General features: G+C 44.0%; 1 protein-coding gene across 1 annotated transcript in view; it reads left to right on the top strand.

Moving 5' to 3' along the window:
• Nucleotides 1-2,145: 2,145 nt before the first annotated feature.
• The window catches only part of LOC116519576 (A-kinase anchor protein 13-like), a 204,194-nt gene continuing 185,384 nt past the window's right edge, over nt 2,146-20,955 (top strand). The window contains exon 1 of the mRNA XM_032233524.1: nt 2,146-2,226. The gene's annotated coding sequence lies outside the window, so the exon portion shown is untranslated. The remainder of the gene's footprint in view (nt 2,227-20,955) is intronic.

Here is a 20,955-nt window from a genome sequence, read left to right as displayed (position 1 = left end):
CTGCTTATCCTGTATTCAGGTACAGTCCTCGACTCACGATGGTTCATTTAGTGACCACTTGACATTCATTTAATGACCAGTCGAAGTCACAATGGCACTGGGGAGAAAAAAGAGCCTCACGACCGTTTTTCCACACTTAAAGACCGTTGAGGCATCCCCGGGGTCATGTGATCAAAATTAAGGATGCTTGGCAACTGACTCGTATTTACGATGGTTTGCAGGGTCTTGGGGGGGGGGTGTCACCTGATTTCCCCTTTGGCGACCTCCTGACAAGCAAAGTCGACAGGGGAAGCAGGATTCCCTTAACAACTGTGGTCACTAACTTAACCATTGCCAGGATCCCTTTTAACCACCATGGCAAAAACGTCATAAAATGGTGGCAAAACTCAACAAGTTGTGTTGCTTAGCAACAGAACCTTTGGGCTCCATTTGGTTATAAGGTGAGGATCGCCTGCCTTGTTAGTTTATGGTATGTATGTATGCATTTATTTGATTTATTTGCCACCCATCTCGCCTCCAGGCAACTTGCATCGTTAAAAGCATTATGGTCGTAATGACGAGGACCACCTGTCTGTCTGTCTTTCTCTCTCTCTCTCTCTCCCTCCTTCCTTCCTTTTCCCTCCCTCCCTCCCCCTTCCCCCCCTCTCAATTTTTTGCCACCCATCTCTCCTCCAGGCAACTTACACCATTAAAAGCATTGTGGTCGTACGTTGAGGACCACCTGTCCATCTGTCTGTCTTTCTGTCTGTCTGTCTTTCTTTCTTTCTCTCTCTCCCTCTCCCTCTCTCTCCCTTTCCTTCCTTCCTTTTCTTTCCCTTTCTTCTTCCCTTCTTTCCCCCCTTCCACCTTTCCTCTCTCTCTTTCTCGCTTTCTGTGCCACCCATCTCTCCTCCAGGCAACTTGCAAATGTTAAAAGCAACACGACTGTAATAAAAAAAAAACCCACACACACACAATATTTCTCATAACAATAAAGGTTACAATTAAAATGGTTGGTAATACAAGGTGGGAGTCAGAACAGGAAAAAAATTAGGCTAAGTAGACCTGGAATGAGATATTTTATATGTATCAGAATGAATACATTGGTTAAAAATAATTGTACAAGAGTAGCACTGTGTAATATACTGTATGATATTGGTCCTTAACTTTGGTTTCTATGGCTGATGAAATGCCACGGACACACAACACACACGCACACACCACACACATGCACGCACGCACACACATATACACACAAACACACACACAAATATATATATATTATATATTATATATATGAAGGGAGAAGGGAAGAACAGAATGCAGTGGGGAGAATCTCCTTTTAATCCAGTCATCAACCTTTCGGACCTCAGGAATCACTCAATTCATAATTTAAAATCCCACGGACCCCCTAATATGATTTTAAAAAAGATAAATAGTATTTAATGCAATATAAAAAAGGGAAAAATTCTGCGCACCATCGAAATTTTTCTCATGGACCACCACCAGTTGGTGACCGTTGCTTTAACCCATCAACCATGCCCAGGTGTTGGGGAGGTGGGTCAGTGGCTAAGACCAGAAAGGTCAATAGTTCCGCGTTCGAATCCCTAGTATAGGTCTCCTGCATGAGCAGGGGGTTGGACTAGATGACCTCCAAGGTCCCTTCCAACTCTGTTACTTTGACATCCTCCCTTCTTGGGAAGGGAGGGGAGGGGGGCGTCCCACAGTCCAACTGGCAGAGCCAGGGTTTCCGAGCGGCCCAGCAGTGCAAGGCTAATAATAACCAACTTTTTTCCCGCCGCCTCGAGTCGAAGCCAAGCGCGCCGGGCAGCACCGTTTCCCTGCCGCTTGCCTTCATTCCGACCCCCGGCAGGGGACGCCCGTGGACCCCTTTCCCTCCCCCCCAAAGGAGCGTCAGAAGCGAGGAATCCTCCTCCTCCCTCCTCTAATTTTCCTCCCCCTTTTTTACTTCTTCTTTCGCGAGCTGCTCCGCGGCCCCTCGACGCAGGCGCTGGAGAGGAGCCCTCCGCTCGCTTGGCTCGTTCGCTCGCTCGCTCTCCGGCTGCTTGGCTCGTTCGCTCGCTGGCTCGGCTGGAGGAAGCAGCCCGAGAGCGCTGGCGTCCCAAGGCGGTCCTGGAGCAGCCATTTCCCCCGCCCCGCAGCTGTTCCCGCGTGGATGCCCAGTCTCTTCGGCCGCCTTTGCCCTCCTTCCCGCGGGCCGGACAGACCCCGAGCCTCCCCGGCTGGGTGAGTACCCGGAGATTCCCGGGGGCGCGTCCGGGGCTCGGTGGGTGGTGCGTAGTTGGCTTCCACGGACCGTCGGGAAGAGGAACCCCCCCCCCCCTTCTTAGGGAAACTTTAGCCGGAGTTTGGCAACTTTTGGACGGCGCGCGGCGATGCGGTGGGCGAGCTACTCCGGCCACGATGCGGTCCGCAGCCGAAGTCCGGCAAAGGCTCGGGGGTCCGCTGGCCGAAGGAGATGGGAAGGAGTGGGGGGGAAGCGGGTCTGACTTCGGCCTGGCCTGCGGGGAAGGGGGAGCCCGGTGGAAGGAGGGAGACAGAATGGTGGGTGGGGGAGAGAGAGGGGGGCGGGGGCGTCTGGCTGCAAGGCAGGGCGGCCGGTTGACTCCTGGATTGGTAAATGGCTGCTTTCAAGTGGGATTCTTTTTCTTTGAGCGTGGGGCGTTTGCAGGGGGTGCCCCCCCTAGGCGGGGGGATGGTTGAGGAAGGGGCTGAAGGGGAAAGGAGGAAGGCGATGGGGACCCCTCCCCTCTAAATGTCAGAGCGGAGTTTCCCTAAGGGGAGAAGAAGGCTTTCATGGGAGGGCGCTTGGAGGTACCCTCGTTGTCCACCCCCCCCCCCTCGAAAGTCTCCCGAAGTTCCACTTTAGGGCTCCCTGCTTACCCCCCCCCTTTTTTTTTTTGTACGTGGCTATATTTGCAACTGGGGAGGCTCTTGAGGAAATCGGGGTGACTTCTTTCAGGAGAGAGGGGGAAGGGTTTTAGGGCTTCCCCCCCTTCCCTCCCCCCTAAAGATTTTTTTCTTTTCACGAAGCGACAAAGGGCCGCTGGCTCTCCCAATCCCACCCCTCCCCTCCTCCCTCTGAACGGCTCAGGCTGAAGCCCTTCGCGTTGGGAGGTTTGCAAACTTTCGAAAAACTTACTTTCGGTGGAGCTTGTGCGTCGCGATTAAAATCGGCGTCCTTAAAATCTGAAGGGCACCTAGGACTCAAGAGTCTCAAAGGCACGTCTCTCTCTCTCTCTTTCTTTCTCTCTCTCTGTATTAATATGGATTGTCCTGTGCAAAGCCCCCCCCCACTCCCCGTAATGCTCTTGACTTGATTTCTCTGCCAAATCGTTTGCATGTGCAACTCTTACAAAGGGGAGGTGGGAAGCTGCTTTTATGGACTCCCACTGTATGCTGAGCCACACATGTGGCAAAGCTGTGGAATTTGTGCAGACACAAAATTGCCTGGAGATTAAATATTTGCTGAGGGATGGGGAGAAGGGGGGGGGGCTTGGTTGTGTGGAACTTTCCTGCCACCTGTCCTGTCTGACATTTCTCTCCTTTCAAGGGTGTCCTTAGAAGGTTATTCCCCCCCACCCTCGACCCTCTTACTTTTCTCCTGTTTTATTTTTCTGTCTGCAAGAGTGCAATCTCCCTGCTTTGTAACATCTGGGGCCCCACACAACTCCATGTTAACAGGCAGCATTGTAGAGTCAGCTCTTCCAAAGTAGTCTTGAAATTGTGGGCGGATTCAGGAACACTTCAGTTCTAAAAAGGATCACTTGGATTGCGTAGGGGAGTACAGATAAGTTACGTTGAAGCTTTCTAATCTCTTACCTCCTGCCCTTAAAACAAGAGGCCTTTAAAATGACCTCACTTGAATCTCTTTCGCTCTTTGTAATTCTTGCTTTCTCTCCCTCCCTCCCTTCGGTTTCTCTTTCAGAGGTGGCACTTTTTAATTGCTAGGTGGCACTTTTAATTGCTCCTTACTTTCTCCTGCTCTAGAGTTGTAAATTCCCCGAGTTCTCAAAAAGCAAGGCTGAAAGAATTTGGGAACACCAATCCCAAAATCTCCAGAGGGGTGTTGGGTCAGGATGGTTTCCTGCTTGTTGAGTAGATTGCTTGTCTTTTCTTATTTTTTATTTATTTTATTTATTTATTTATCAAGCATGTATAAGCTAACAAATATAAGTATAAACATGATTATGAATACATGAAATGGATACGTATAAATGGGGACATTAGGACAGGGATGGTAAGCACTTTGGTGTGCTTATGCACGCCTCTTACAGACCTCTTAGGAATGGGGTGAGGTCGACAGTAGTAGTCTAAGGTTAAAGTTTTGGGGGGGGTTGGGGAAAAAACCAGAGTTAGGTACCGCATTCCAGACATTGACCACTCTGTTGCTGAAGTCGTATTTGTATTCTTGTTGTGTTGATGATTCAGCAAATATCGGAGAGGCTTCTGGGTGATTTGCGATAGAGCAGCAATGAAGAAGGCCTTCTGATGTCCTCCTAAGACTGCAAAAGAAGGTCCCTTCTCTTCTTCCACAGGATAAACACGTGTGACTTGAAAATCAGGAGGATAATTTTTGCAAGGGGACAATGTTCCGTCTGAGCACATGCCCAAAGGCAGCTTTGTTGCATAATGTTAAGGCTGAGTTCACATTTTGTGCTTCATCCAAATTTTTCCGCCTAGTAGGTTATGTGATTCCTTCAGATGATTGAGATGCATTGTCACCATAGTTAGCCTAACTCTGGTTTATTTAGCATGGTGAATAAGGCCAGCTGTTATTTTGTATTTGGCTCCAATGGGTGGCCTTTGGGTCTCATATTAAAAGTCTTAAAAGACCAATCAAATCAATCAATCCTAGAGGAGATCAACCCTAATTGTTCTTTAGAAGGCCAGATCCTGAAGATGAAACTCAAATACTTTGGCCACCTAATGAGAAGGAAGGACTCCCTGGAGAAGAGCCTCGTGCTGGGAAAGATTGAGGGCAAAAGAAGAAGGGGACGACAGAGAATGAAGTGTGACTGGCTGGAGTCACGGAAGCAGTTGGTGTGAACTTAAATGGACTCCAGAGGATGGTAGAGGACAGGAAGGCCTGGAGGAACATTGTCCATGGGGTTGCGGTGGGTCAGACACGATTTCGCAACTAACAACAACAACCACATTAAAAGTCTTAATAACTTTTGCGCCTTAAAAGAAGGAGTAGGAGTGACATGATAGCAGTGTTCCAATATCTGAGGAGCTGCTATGGGGGGCGGGGGGTGTCAAAGTACACAAAGGCAGAACAAGAAGCAACGGATGAAACCAATCAAGGAGAGAACCAAATTAGAACTAAGGAGACATTTCCTGACAATAAGAACAATTAATTAGTGGAACTTCAACCTTCAGAAGTTGTGGATGGGCCAACACTGGAGGTTTTTAGAAAAGATTGGACAACCACTTACCTGAAATGGTATAGATTTCCTGCTCGAGCAGGAGGATGGACTAGAAGACCTCCCAAACACCTTCAACTCTGTTATATTGTTAAAAGTGTGCAAACTGCAGAAAGCATAAGCATTACTGCACGTATTCACTTTTGAGTGGTGCTTAGAAGAGTGGGAGGAGAAAGATTGGGTGTAAATATATACTGTACAGCAGTGTTTCTCACCTTGGCCACTTGAAGATGTCTGGACTTCAACTCAATTCTGGGAGTTGAAGTCCAGACATCTTCAAATGGCCAAGGTTGAGAAACACTGCTGTACAGGATTGAGAGGGGGGATTTTTAAGGCAGAAATGATGTACCGGAAGAATGTGGGCTTAGGAAGGTGAACCTCTCAATAGCTAGCAATGCAAAGGTAGGAATGCTTTGTCGCAGTCTGGCTCTATACTGGCATGGAAATTGTTTTTTTTTTTTTAAAAAACAGTTTTTTTTTTTTTTGCAAGAACGATAATTCAGAGTTTCTTGGGGGCTGTGCATTTTTGGATGCTGTTTTTGCTTTTATTTTCAACTGTTAACTTTCTGGTGGTTTTGCTTTTTCTTCCTTAAATGATTTGTCATGTTTTTTGTCAGTTTGCCCATACATGAACTCTTTTCTTTCGTTGCATTGATGGGGTAGTTGGTTGGATTCAGTAAACAAAGACACTTATTGAGGCTCTCGTGGATTTCCGTTCTTGTTACATTTAAATACCGGCTGCGAACTGAAGATAACACACATGGGGAGAGAGTGGTTCCTACTTTATTTTACTTCTTCAGCAACCCTTTGAGGTCAGTTAAAGTGAGAACTTCGTGGTTGGGTGAGGACTAGAACCACAGTATATCTCCCCCCCCCCCCAGCCCCAGTCACTTTCCTCAGTGCTGTTGTAACTTTGAACAGTCATTAAGCGAATGGTTGTAAGTCAAGGACTACCCAGTATTTTGCATATGAGTTCCTTCTTGTCTGCAGCAAAGCAACTTATCTAGTGTGGCAGGTCCCCGGAGCATCTGCTGACAGATAGTTCCTAAAAGCAGCATTGAGCTTCCTGGATTATTGCCAGGCCTTTGTGAAATCTGACACACAGCAGACTTTCCTAGTCTTTTGCATTCTCCAGATGTGCGGACTTCAACTCCCAGGATCTGTGGGAAGGAGTCGAAGGGCCACAGGTTAGCCCTAAGCTTGGGGAAAGCGTAGAAGGGATTGCGTTAGTTTCCCCTTAATCGTTAGGAAGGTATGCAGGAAAAGTCATTGGCATGAGAATTTGGATGCCACCCGGGGATTGGCACCTAAACAAGCTTGTGCAGGCTGAATCCAGAAGCTGTGTGTCAAGCAATCAAAGGCAGTTTTATCTCCCACAAGGACTGAATTAATACATTACGCTAGTTTGTTGGGCAACCATAATTTAGCAAACCTGTATTCGGTCATGTGAATTATTAACGAAACCACAGCATCTTTGGGTCAGAAATTCGCAGGATTCTTCTCTTTTTTCTTCTTCACCATGTATATGTATACATTTGAACTAGACTTCTGATGTTTTTCTGTGTTATATATGTGCGTTTATGTGGGTATGTGCATAATGGTTATCTTTTGAGAGCTGAATTTGAGAGCAACAAAATTTCATTTTAATGTATGTGTACATTTAAAGTGAGAGCAAAGCCTATTCTATTCTATTCTATTCTATTCTATTCCCTTCAGTCTGTAAACCGCTTAGAGAGGGCTGTAAAGCACTGCGAAGCAGTATACAAGTCTAAGTGCTATTGCTATTATCTTTTCTGAATGGGGTCTGAAAATAGACACCAAGAATGTGAGTGATTGCTATAGTGGTACCTTGCTTACACATTGAAGATACTTCCTCATCTGAGATGATATCAGTCTAGGTGACCCCTTCCATCATCTGAATGCTGATGAAATGGCATGGATAGTCCTTGATTTGTGATTATTTTGTTTTAATGGCCAAAGTGAAAAAAAAAAGTGATAAATGACTGGTCTTCACATCTTTATTGTCACAGTCCTCTAATCAAAATCCAGGCGCTTGATAACTGGCAATAATGTATTTATGATGGTAGCAGGATCCCAATGCCACGTGATCACATTTTGCGTGACCCGTCAAATGCGCGCCCGATGAAACCGCGCCGACAAAACCGTGCCCGCCATCAACAAACAACATAGTGGGACGCGAAAACGACATTATAAAGGGTTAGGGTTAGGGTTATAACGTTGTTTTCGCATCCCATTATGTTGTTTGTTGATGGCGGGCACGGTTTTGTTGGCACGGTTTTGTTGGCGTGCATTTGTCTAGTGCGCATTTGTCGATGAACCCACATTTTGCAATCTTCCCAGCCAGCCTGACAACTTCACAAAAGTTGTTGAGTTGCTGCTATTCCTTCTAGCATCTGCTGCCTTCTAGCATCTGCTGCGAGGTAGTTGAGTTCACTTAGTCCGATAGCCAAGCTGGCAAGTTCAACAAATATACACCTTATTGCAATGATGAAAGATGTACACCCTTTATCCTTGCTCCAGAATGATTGGCGAGGGCCCAACATTAATGGAGTTGAGTTTCACCAGCCGTTGCAGCTAGTCCCCCGTTTGGATTGGCCCTGTAAGACTTTCCAAAATGGTATCTCTGCATGCCAACGCTTGGCGTTTCCTCTCTATTGTGAACCCCTTGCACTGCATCGAATAACTTGAGACATGCCAAGATGTCAGCTGGTAAAGTTGGTTCCAGAAATTATGTTTTAAAAAACATAAAAACTCAAGATGTAACTCTAGATGTTATCTGATAGCAGAGGAAGTATTTTAAATTTCTGTGTTAAATATGGGTTGTATGAAACTTGGAGTGTATTGAAAGCAACAGAATAAAATAGAATAGAATATAGAATGGAATGGAATGGAGGGGAGAGGAGAAAGGGACATTGGAGGTCTTCTAGTCCAACCCCGTGCTCAATGCCTTGCAGAGTTCCGAAGACCAGCTGTCCGGCAGGAGGCAGGGCATCCCAACACAGGCAGCGCAGTAAGAGCTTTTTCTTTCGTGGGATTCTGTTTCGTCGTTTGCAGGGAAACAGAAGCGCACAAAAGAAATGACATGGAGATCTGACCTGGGGCGATGGCGCGCATGCCAGCAGAGAGGGCTCTATGTGCCACTTCTGTGCGCCATAGGTTCTCCATCATGGCTCTGTACTATTCCAGACAAGTGAGTGGCCAATCTCTTCTGAAAAGCTTCCAGTGTTGGAGCACTTTATATGTAATGAGCCCAACACATTAGAAGCATATTAGGCTGGAGAAGAAAATAGTCCCGTTTTGGTTAAATGTTCAGATCACAGTTATCTGAGCCCACTAAGAAAAGTACATGTCTTATGTATTTCTTCAGTGAAATTGCAGTGAAGACATTGGCTAAGTTGCTTTAACCAATACCAGGAAGCATTTCTGAAAAGGGAGTGGTGGGGAACCTTGAATTCTTCCCTCTTGCTGCTTATTAATTGGTCTTGGGGAAATCAGTAATTAGATTCTCATAGCCTTCGATACCATGACTTACCTCAACCATGCTACTATATATCAAATAAGCCACAGTATATGGTTTAGCAACTATATTGTATCCTGTTTCCCTGAAAATAAGACCTCCCTGGATAATAAACCCAATCAGGCTTTTGAGCGCATGGGCTAAAATAAGCCCTCGCAGAAAATATTGCAACACAGAGGCAACTGTGATGTGACCACACTTGCTGCCCCCTATACCTCAAAAATAATAAGACCTCCTCAAAATAAGGCCAAGCGCCTTAATGGAGGCTCAGTGGGCTGAGATGATCAGCCAGTTTCAGGCCATGATGCAGTCCCACTGGAACAAGGCCCTCCAGCTCTTCGCCATCAGCAGCACTTCCCTCCTTTGGCCATCGGCCAAAGCCCTGCACCAGGAGGCTGAAGCAGACCCCAAGTCAGAATTTCTGCTCCCCTCCGATCAGCACAAAAAGACCCCGAAGGGGGAGACTCTCTGCAGCAACACAAGCGTTCATTGCACGTATCCGCCCAGGGGCCGTAGTTTGAGGACCCCTGATTTAGTGCAATATAAAAATGCAAATAATTTTTCTGTGGACCACCAAAATTTTCTTGCAGGCCACCAGTGGTCCACGGACCACCAGTTGTTCACCACGGTTACATCTAACATTAGGTTGCCTTCTACAGAATGTGGACAGAAAGAAATTCCAAATTTCCAGAGCCTGGGTGTGCACCAATTGCAAGGGTGTTTTAAGCCTTTTGTCCCTCCTCTTATTTTTTTTAAAAATTTGTTACACTTTAGAAACCAAATGTTGTGTAACTGGAAAAACTTCCAACCGAGCATGAGATCTCAGTTTTTGCACAAGTGACACAAGGCCAAGCCTGGAACTGGGTTTGCATCCAGAACGCTTCAGAAATTAATGGGCTAGGTTGGGTGTGGAAGGAGAGAGCCGGTTGAGCTGTTTGCACGCCTCTCCTGCCAACAGTCTTTTTCCATTCATATTAGGCCATGTTAAAGAAGGTGAAAGACTCTGGCCCTTAAGAAAAACAGAATGTGGTATCTCCCCAGGTTTTTCTTTGTCAAAATCTGCTTTCCAAACCTCACAGGGCTTTTGTCGGTGAAGATTCCCAATCATCCAGCTAGAATTGTCTGAAAAATTGAGCCAGGGTAACTGGATTTAGTTTTGTTGAGCTGTTTTGCTCCTCATCGAAGAAGCTTCCTTGGTCAGAGCAAGTCAATTAGGCAATTTATGCCCACAACTTTCTGCTTGCCCAGACCGAGGAAACTGCTTGGATGAGCAGCAAAACGTTTCAAATTAACAAAAATAAGTCCAGTTGCCCTGAATCAATTTCTCAGACCCATGGTTATGTTTTTCTCCTCTTCTTCGCCATAACTTCATAAAACCAGTGTGCTTCCCTTAACTTGGATTACAAGTCCCATCGTCCCACAGCCAACAGCCTGTGGGGTGGTCAGAATGGCGTTAGTGGGAGTTGTAGTCTCGTCTAGCTCAGGTTGGAGGTTCAGGAACAAAGTTACAGAGGTATTTCAATCCCTCCCCACCTCTCGCAGCTTTCTGCTTCATTTAAACAACCTGAGCTGGTCTTCAGTCCTTTCAGCTTTAAAATCTTTATCTCTGCAGCCTTTGGATTCCCACCAAGACTCGATGCCCCACCTTGAATTACGGCTAATACCATTTAGGACAGGGGTGTCAAACTCGATTTCATTGAAGGCTGCATCAGTGTTGTGTTTGACTTTGGGTGGGGGTGGGGTGGAATGGGTGTGGCCAGGCTGGGCGTGGCCAGGCTGGGCGTGGCCAGCTCAACGTCATTCATGTCGGGAGCACCTGTCTTGGACTTAGCACTCTGCCAGAGAAAACTGGCTCCTGAGCTGCGTTTTCGGCTCCGTTGGCCTCCTGCAACCCTCTGCCAGTGAAAACAGAGCTCGGGAGGGCCGCATGTAACATGGTTGGGGCCATTTTAATTTCCAGAGACAAGAAACCAGAGGTTACAGCAGAGAAAGCCCATCTTCTAGTTCAGTGATAGCTAACCTTTTTGTCGTTGGGTGCCAAAAGCATGCCCGTGAATGCCACACCACACATGCGTGTGCCCACACCCATAATGCAATGTGTGTGCAACACCACCCTGCATGTGCCCCACCCCCTGCACATATGCATGCGACACATATCCCCATCCATGTGCATCTCCAGCATGCATCCTGCCCTCCGCTAAAATCACCTGGCCAGCAGGAGGAACGCGCACATGCGTGGTGGAGCTCAGCTGGAGTGACGGCTCATGTGCAAACACAGGTCCGTGTGCCACCTGAGGCATGCGTGCCAAGGGTTCGCCATCATGGTTCTATTTCCTGCCTATCAATGCTCTTTGACTGATGGGATCTGCAATACACCCAGTCTGTTGGATCAGATTGGACAGGTAGAAACTCTTGGGAAAAAAGGCAGTCCCACGGGTAACCAATGTAGTCCTGGCGTCCCTCCATGGGGATGCAAATCATCTGATTTCTACCTCTACTTTAGAGAAATCCAATACAGTTTTCAATACTCTTTCAGAAGGTCCTGAAGAGATGGCTCTGCCAGCAAGCCTCTGGGACCCAGGGCAGAATGGAACTCATTACATGGCGGTTACGAGAGTGTGTAGTCGCTGGGGTAAGGGACACGGTGGCTCAGTGGCTAAGACGCTGAGCTTGTCAATCAGAAAGGTCGGCAGTTCAGTGATTCGAATCCCTAGTGCCATGTAACGGAGTAGTTCCTGTTACTTGTCCCAGCATCTGCCAACCTAGCAGTTCGAAGGAACGTAAAAAAGACAAGTAGAAAAATAGGGACCACCTTTGGGGGAAGGTAATAGCATTCCATGTTCCTTCGGTGTTTAGTCATATTGGCCACATGACCACGGAGACGTCTTTGGACAGCGCTGGCTCCTCGGCTTAGAAAGAGAGATGAACACTGCCCCCTAGAGTCAGGAATGAGTAGCACAGTCAGGAACCTTACCTTTTAGGCATTGTGATGAGGAATATTATTTATTATTTTATTATTATTTTATTATTTTATTATTTTATTATTATTTTGTTATTTTATTTTATTATTTTATTATTTTTATTTTTATTTTTATTTTTATTTATTTTTATTTTATTATTTTTATTTTTTATTTTATTTTATTTCTATTTTTTATTTTTTTATTCTTTTATATTGTGTTTTTATTTCCTGTAAGCCATGAACGAGGAGGCAGAAATATAATATTTCCTAAATAAATAAACGTGTTTCCATCTCAAAAAGGGGCAAAATGGAAGCTATTTGGTGGGAGGGGTGGGGTTATCTGGAATAAAAGGATTAGGCTGTCCAGTTGGCCCTCCCCCTTTTGTGTCTGGAAGGGATTTAGGACCGAGACAAAACAACAAATCTTCTGGATGAAAAAAGTTAATCAGATGGACTATTGAGAGCAGGAGAATTTAATGATTAATAATCATTTATTCATTAGACTGGTTTGCTGCTGTTCTGGCCCAGAGGAGATAGTTATTGGTGTGTTTCAATGCTCCTTCTTGTCTATTAGTTGTGTAACAGTAAACAATCAACATGTGACGTTGTGGTGTCATGAGAAGCTCTCGGTGATGATATTACATAAGGAGCAGATGTTTGGGGGTGTAGCAATTTTCCTTATTGCATTTAAATCCTATTAAAATACTTTAAGAGCAACGACTTGGCTTGTAGGGAGCTAATGATTCACTGTTGGCTAGATGGGCACAGTTGGATGTTGAAGGCATCTGTATTTTTGTGTGTGTGTGTGTGTGTGTGTGTGTGAGTAACCAAGTATTGCTTCTGGGTGAAATTTGTGCCCTGGGAGGCGCAAGGTGGATCACGTGAACGAGAGGGAGGTTGTGACTCAGAATGGAGCAGAGGCCAACAGGCTGAGCCACTGCCCAGCAACCTTTCCCATAGGGAATGATTGGGGAATCTTCCCCCATACTCAATGCTTCTTTGTAGATTTTTTAAATAATGTATTTATTTTGCTTTATCATAAAATACAAAACAGAAAAACAAACAAAACAAGATCATACTTCCAGCACTAACAACAACACAAAGGAAAAAATGCTGTACAAAAAAAAGAGAGATAAATTTAACATTGAACTTATAGAATCCATACCGTTGGATGTTGAACCCCCCCAACCAGTCAATTCTCCTCCCCTTTTAGAATATAATAGAACAGAACAGAATTCGGCCATTCAGAGTGTTCTGCTTAGGAATGGAATGGAATAGAATAGAATGCAACCTTTTAGGAAGGGTTTAGAACAGGGGTGTCAAACTCAATTTCATTGGGGGCCGCATCAGGGTTGCATGGGCCTGGGGTGGGTGTGGCCAGGGTGGGCGTGGCCACCTCAACATCACTCGTGTCGGGGACACCTGTGGTGGCCAAGGGCTAAAGCAGGACTTACCTTAGACCCTCCCTCACTCTCATTATAATCAATCTTCCTTCCTTCCTTCCTTCCTTCCTTCCTTCCTTCCTTCCTTCCTTCCTTCCTTCCTCTTCTTTTTCCTTCCCTCTTCCCTCTCCTTTCTCTTCCCTTCCTTTTCCTTCCTTGCTTTCTTCCCTTCTTTTTCTTTGTCTTTCCTCTTTCCCGTCCCATCTTGGATGCTCAAATGCAAAAGGGGAAACATTTCTCTTTTTGTTTTGTTTTTAGTTTGTTTTGCTAGCCCTCTGCCAGTGAAAATGAAGCTGGGGGGGGGGGCTGGATCTGGCCCCTGGGCCTTGAGTTTGACACCCCTGATTTAGAAGAAGGGCTTCAGATTTCACTTTTATTAAAGTGCACCCCTTTTTTGAGGCATCCTTTCAATTTAGGGTAGCCGTGTGTTGCTGGGAAACAAAGATTGATCCGTAATTCACCGTGTGAATTAGTTTTCTGTTTTTCACCAGAGCTCGTGAGATGATTTCCATTCTTCTGGAAACCGGGCATGCAGAAACCTCCATTGTTTTGCTTGCCCTTGTGGAAATGAAAAAAGAGAGTTGATGCACGTGTCCTTTATCTCAATCAATGTTGATACAGAGCAGGGGGTTGAAACAGTTAAATCTGCCTCATCTTTACACATTACCCTGATTGCAAGAGGTTAACAATGGGATTATGTGCAGGTGGCACCTTCTGTCAGTCTCCGGCTAGGATCCACTGATCCACATTGTTGGCCAAAGTGGGGAAAACATGGTTGAATGGAATAAACCATAGTTAGCTTAATTGCAGGTGATGTATCAGGTGCGCACAACCTTTTTAAAAAATAGATACCACCCATTTTCCCAGTCCCACCAACTCTTAATGCTCTCCTGCCCTCTGAGTGAATAAGCTTCTTTTCTCAGTTAGAAGCACTTTGTGCTTGTCTTTCTCTCAGTCCCTATATCTGTTAGTAGTTATTGTTTTCTGTGATGTTTTGATCTTGTTTCCAATCTCCATCAGCTGCCCAGAGTCATATGTTTGAGAAGGGCAGCCAGAAAAATTGAATGAGTGATGCTGATAACCTCAGCTTGGGCCACAGTACAAGACTGCCTTGCATCCTACCCCCTTCCATAATCATAACTATCCCTTGGCGCAATCTCATCTTTCAGAACCAGCCAAACTAATAAACAAATAAAGTAGAATTCTTCATGCAGGTGAAGAAAATTCTGGACAGGTGAGTGAGTGTTTTGCACAAAAGAGAAGCAGGTAACGTCATCTCTCCTCTGGAGGTAGCAGAAGTAAGAGACTGACCTGTTTGAAGAAGGAAGCCTCATGGTTCACTACTCTTGTGAAGAGGCAGCCCTGTTGTTTCAACTGATCAGGCGAGCAAAAACATTTGGCAGCCTTAAGATCTCTGGGTGGCTTATTTGCAAAGCTGCCTTAGAAATTCAGCATTAGCTCTTGTGAGTCCATTAGCTTTATTAAATAATACTTAGCTGTGTTCCTTCTGTGAAATTAACCTTTGTGTGGCTTTAGAAGCCCGAGATCTTACCTTTACGTTCTTTAGTTAACGACAAGAGAGTAGAAAATAGAATTTCTCAACATGGCACCTCAGTAGCAAATGTAGGGAGTTTGAAATCAGGCCAGGTATGGAATTCACATCCATTGATTTCATCCCTTGGCATAACTTTTTAAATCTATCAGTCCATGTCTCTCTCTCAACCAGCGGTCATCAACTGGTGGCCCGTGGACCACTGGTGGTCTGCAAAAAAAATTGGGTGGTCCACAGAAAAATTATTTGAATTTTTTATATTGCACTAAATCAGGGGTGCTCAAACTACAGACTTGGGGCCGGATACATGCAATAAATTGCTGCAGAGAGTCTCCCCCTTCAGGGTCTTTTTGTGCATGTCGGAATGGGGGGCAGAAATTCCAACTTGGAGTTTACTTCAGTCTCCTGGTGGGGGGCTTTGGATGAAGGCTGGAGGGAAGCGCCGCTGGTGGCGAAGAGCTGGAGGCCTCATTCCATTGGGACTGCATCATGGCCTGGAACTGGCTGACCATCTCAGCCAGTTTTGTTACATTTTGTTGCACAAATACAACAACATATATGTATGTATGTATGTATGTATGTATGTATGTGTGTGTATGTATATATATATATATATATATGTATATGTATATGTATATGTATGTGTATATATGTAAGTATGTATATGTATATGTATATGTAAAAGCATCCCCAGTTTTTAGTAAAAGTGTGTAATCCAATCTATTTATTTATAGGAGAATAAACAGCCCAGGCTTGTTTTTAGCAAATGTAAACTGTAACTTGATAAGTTATGGAAATGGAGGTTTTAAATGCAGTTGTTGATTCCTTTCCTGCTTTTAGTGGTCCTGTAGAATGATGGAAAGCGTGGAGATTTATTTTCTTGAAAGCAGTTTTAACAACTGTCTTGTATTATCTCAGTTTATGTGATGCGCCATGTTTGGCAAATGGCCATTGTTGGGTACTCAAACATGCCTGGCCAAAACCCCGGTCAGTCTTAATCTGAGGTTGCTAAGGGTCCCTTTGAATACTCTGTGCTGCCTACATACATTCACACGAATCACTGCAATCTTCTTTTTAATACAGTAAGGATTCTAATTACGAACTGAAAAAATTACAATAATAACAGGAAAAAGAAGGCACAGAAAAGAGAAAAGGAAAATAAAGAAAGAAATGAAAGAAAGAAAATATAATAAAGGAAAATATATATATAGAGAGAAGTGACTTCCCATTTTCATCACTTGTATAAAACATTTTAATAACTTAAACTTTTCTCTTAAAATACAACAAATGATCTGGTTTGGACTGTTTGTCAAAAATAGCTGTATGTCTGTCAAAAATGGTGTAGGGTCCCCTTCCAACTCTGTTAATTTGTAATTTTTTCCCAATATTCCATCTCTTATTTATAAACAAATCCATAAACTTTGTCATTTCAGTTCTGATATCAACAATAATCCAATAAACCACAGCTAACAACATATGCATTTTAACTTGATCAGATAAACCAATTTTATATTCCTTTCTTTTACTTTACTAGTGCTTTCAAATAACATCCTATATCTTTTTATTTTTATTTTTACTTTGTTCCCCCCAGTGGCTTATAACCCATCAACTTTTGTTCTTGCTTGCACTTAAAATCTTGGCTAATCATTTTCTTTTGTGAAATGTCCACAACAATTTTATGTTCCGTATCTTACCCCCTTTCATTCCTCACATAGTTTCTTTATGGAAATCTTGTTAGTTTCCATTTAAATCTTACGCAGCGTTCCCCTTTGGAACTCTGCCACCAAAAGAGCTTTGTCCCTTTCAGGGTTTAAAGAGGAAATGCTTAGCAACCACCTTTACCTGGTTAATATTTTCACAAGCTTTCCGGGCTGAAGTGGAATCTGCTTGGCTGGTTGGAGGATATTTTTCTCAGTCAAGGTCAAAATGCCTCTCTAAACTTCGAAATCCATTCTCTTGCCCCTTTTTCAGATCATTTGTTCTCACAATTCAGAGGCTCTAGTCCTATTTTTTTTCTTACATGTTCTTTTACATTTCCCAACTTGTTGGTTATTCTACATATATCTTTGTTGTAAGCAGTGATCGATCCTCTTTGACAACAAGGCATAAAACATTAAAAAAGACCTTTTTTTTTGCATAGTTATAAAACCCTAAAAACATTTTAAAGGAAATGGACATTATAGGACAGTGAGGGCTAACCTTTTTGTTGTCATGTGCCTAGTGCACGTACACCCACACCCATAATGCAATGTGTGCACGACACCCCTCACTCTCTGCACATGCATGCACAAACCCGTGTGCCCCAGTTTGGGCTTAGCAGGTCTCCCTGAAACCTGCTGGGACCAAAAATGGGATGCAGGGGGGCACACCACACCCCATACCCTGTTTTGGGCCTAGCAGGCCTCTCTGAATCCTCCTGGGACCAAAAATGGGGCATGGGGGTGGTGCTGTACCTTCTGGTGTGACCCTGTGTCCCCTGCACATACACGCTTCACAATTGGTTGGATACAACTTTGCAAGTAACCACCACAACAAAAAAAGTGGGATACAAATAAATAAGTAAAATTTATAAAAATAACCTAAGTGTGCCTTTGAAATGCTGTTTAATTGACTAAAGCTGATCTCTAGAAGATGGAAGATCATGGGATGGTGGAAATAGAAAACATCCTTTGCTAAAACCTGCTTCGGTAACAGGTTGAGTTACTGAAGTTGAGTAACTGGGAAGATTTGTTACCTTGTGTGCTCTTGAGTCCAGGTGACATTTCACCTGGGCTCTTGGCCTGTTTTCTGCAGATAACAACATGATGACGGTGGCGATGTGTGTGCTGCACCCCTAAGTGCTTTTCAAAAACTGCTGGGTGTGAACCCACTTTGCACTGCATTACCGCCATTCAAGCTTTGCAAAATGCTGGTGACAAAATAATGGGTTTGGCCTCTTTAGTGATGGTGGTGCAAGATGTTGTTGTCAGGGCTTCTGGAAGTAAAACTGTGCTTGTGCCAAGCGGTTCTCTGAAAGGTGGTACAGTATTCGGTTGTTTGTTGGCCTGGTTTCGTTTGATCTGGCTCTTGGTTCCAAATGTAGAAATTCTCCATGGAATAGGCTGACAAGTGTCATAAAAATGTGGACTAGCCACTGAAGCATTGCTTCAAAGAAATGGCATTCATTTAAGAATCCATCTCAAGAGAAAGTATGAAGGGGAAGAGGTAGAGAGGAGTAGGGGAGAGGAAGGGGAAGAAGGAAAGGGAAAGGAGAGGAGGAAAGAAGAAAATAGAGAAAGGAGGGAGGGAGAAAAGGAAAGGAAAGTAGGGTGGCGGTTAAACAAAATAGGTGTATGGGATGGTAAGCAAAGCGATCCCGATCATATATTTTAATTTTTTTATATGGAAAAAATGAATGTTTAAAAGTGTTGACATGTGATAAGAATAATAACTAAGAGAATCTATACTTGTAAATGTGTGTGAGATTAAAAATAAAAAAAAACTTAAAAAAAAAAAGAATCCATCTTAGTGAGTTCCGCTACCTTTGTGGGAAGGTATAAGTCAGCGTTAAGAAAACTTGGGACTCTACAAATAAATTTGGCTTTCAGTGCCCCTCAACCCCCCAAGGTAGCCAAGGGGGAAAATTTCAGAATTGTACAGAACATCTGGATGGTGTTGAGCACATCAATTTTAACCTACCGTCAGGTCAAAAAGTAGGGGCTCTTACCAAGATGAGGGTGCTTTCCAAAGCACCAGAAGGCAAGACTAAAAACAATAGAGGGGAACTAATCTCAAGAGAGATCCAACCTAGAACTAAGGAGAAATTTCCGGACAGTGAAAACAATCAATCATTGGAACAGCTTTGCCTTCAGAAATTGTGGATGGTCCATCACTGGAGGCTTTCAAAAAAGGGACTGGACAGACATTTGTCTGAAATGGTTCTCCAGCTTGTGCAGGGGGTTGGATGAGAAGACCTCCAAAGTCCCTTCAAACTCTATAATCCTTTGTTCTATGTCAAGATTGTCATATTTAGCATTCGCATTGAAGAATCTTCAGAAGGTCTGCTTGCCCTCACATCCATGAAGAAGCGCAAATTGCTTTCATTGTTTTTAGTTTCTGTTTTTAGTTTCTGGAAGCATGTGGTTGAAACAGTATTTGAAACTGAGATGCTGAACTAAATGTTTTTTTTTTCTTTTTTATAGTTTGCTGCAGCTGTAGAGCTCTTATTGAAATACTTGCTTTCTGGATTCACTTAGCAATGTACCAGCCCAAGATCGTTAATGAAAGGGGATAAAAATTAAACATTAACTTGTCCAATTGAAGCAAAACAAAAAACAAAAAACGGCTCTTTGCTGGTTAGTATTGCGGAGCAGAAAACTGGGTGGGTGGGTGGCTGAATTTGTTTGTATTACACACTTCCTTTTTGCCTTTTTAGCTTCTCCTAATTGCAGGATAATACACAGGAAGTCTGTTGTTTAGGGACTTTAGAAAACTCCTGTTCTGTAAACCAGGGTATAATTTGAGAAGAGTGATGGAGATAGTAAGGGGATATCTATTAAAACTCAACTCCCAAGTTTTGGTTTCTGCAAATAGAAAGAGTTTCTAACCAATTACAGACAAATAAGTCTCTTTTTATTCTTTAAGAGGTGATAAATCTTTTGTCCCCCTGTTAGGTGATGGAAAAGAGACTCGGTGGTTCAGTGGCTAAGATGCTGAGCTTGTCGATCAGAAAGGTCGGCGGTTCAGCGGTTCGAATCCCTAGCGCCACGTAACGGGGTGAGCTCTCATTACTTGTCCCAGCTTCTGCCAACCTAGCCGTTCAAAAGCATGTAAAAATATAATTCAATTCTGTGGCCGTAACAGAAAAATCCCAGCTTTTATCAACTTGATTTTTATGGAGAACCTTACTCAATCATCGCATTATGTACATAGCAAAATGCTGATTTGGTCTTTTAGTGCCAAGGTTCAATTACTCTGATTTCACAGAATACGTCATACCATAAACCTTTGTTCAGCTCTTTCTGAAAACGGAGTACTTAAAGCACTTGGAGGACCAATTTTTACAGAATTCCCCAGGCTGGGAAATGACACAGCAGAGAGCCTTCCGTGGTGGTGCACTGGTTAGAGTGCAGTACTGCAGGCTACTTCAGCTGACTGCTAGCTGCAGTTCGGCAGTTCAAATCTCACCAGGCTCAAGATTGACACTCAGCCTTCCATCCTTCCGAGGTTGGTAAAATGGGGACCCATATTGTTGGGGGCAAGAGGCTGACTCTGTAAACTGCTTAGAGAGGGCTGTAAATGCACTGTGAAGCTGTATATGTCTAAGTGCTATTGCTATTGTGTATTGTCATATTTCACAATTTTGGAATATCCTTCTCTTGATGATACAGTTTGCTTTTTGGTGCCAAGTAAGACCTGGCTTTTCATTTGAAAAGATCCAGCTACCTAAATCTGACGTGAGACCTAAGTACGGTAAATACATTCGCACGTTGTACCACCATGTATTTGTATCAGCTGGTGCTTTTGTTTTTCATAAACATCTATTCCTGCATGACGATGCAAATCATGTAAATGCAAGCCAGTTGCCGCACGGCCAAAATGCAATCATGTGACTGCAGTGTGTGTGTGTAGCTGTCAGAACTTCAAAACTGGTCCTTAAGTAGCTCTGGGGAGGTCTGTGGTGACTTTGAACAGTTGACTTCCCTCCCTCTTTTCAACAGATCAGGGGTTTGTGGACACTATGGTCCTCCAGCTATTATTGCTCCAGTCAAACTCCCTATAACATCAACCAGCACAACCAAGGATGAAAGTTGTTGGAAGTTTTAGTTCAAGAATGTATGGAGTCGCTCAAAGCTTTTATCTCCTTGAATTAAGACTTTGTCTTATAATCCTAAGGGACATGGTGGCTCACTGGCTAAGACACTGAGCTTGTCGATCAGAAAGATTGGCAGTTCGGCGGTTCGAATCCATAAGTGCCGCATAACAGAGTGAGCTCCCGTTACTTGTCCCAGCTTCTGACAACCTAGCAGTTTGAAAATATGTAAAAATGCAAGTAGCAA

The sequence above is a fragment of the Thamnophis elegans genome, chromosome 16 (assembly GCF_009769535.1).
Source record: "Thamnophis elegans isolate rThaEle1 chromosome 16, rThaEle1.pri, whole genome shotgun sequence".
NCBI lineage: Eukaryota > Metazoa > Chordata > Lepidosauria > Squamata > Colubridae > Thamnophis > Thamnophis elegans.
The sequence above is the reverse complement of the archived record's forward strand: the minus strand, read 5'-3'. Positions and strand labels throughout refer to the sequence as shown.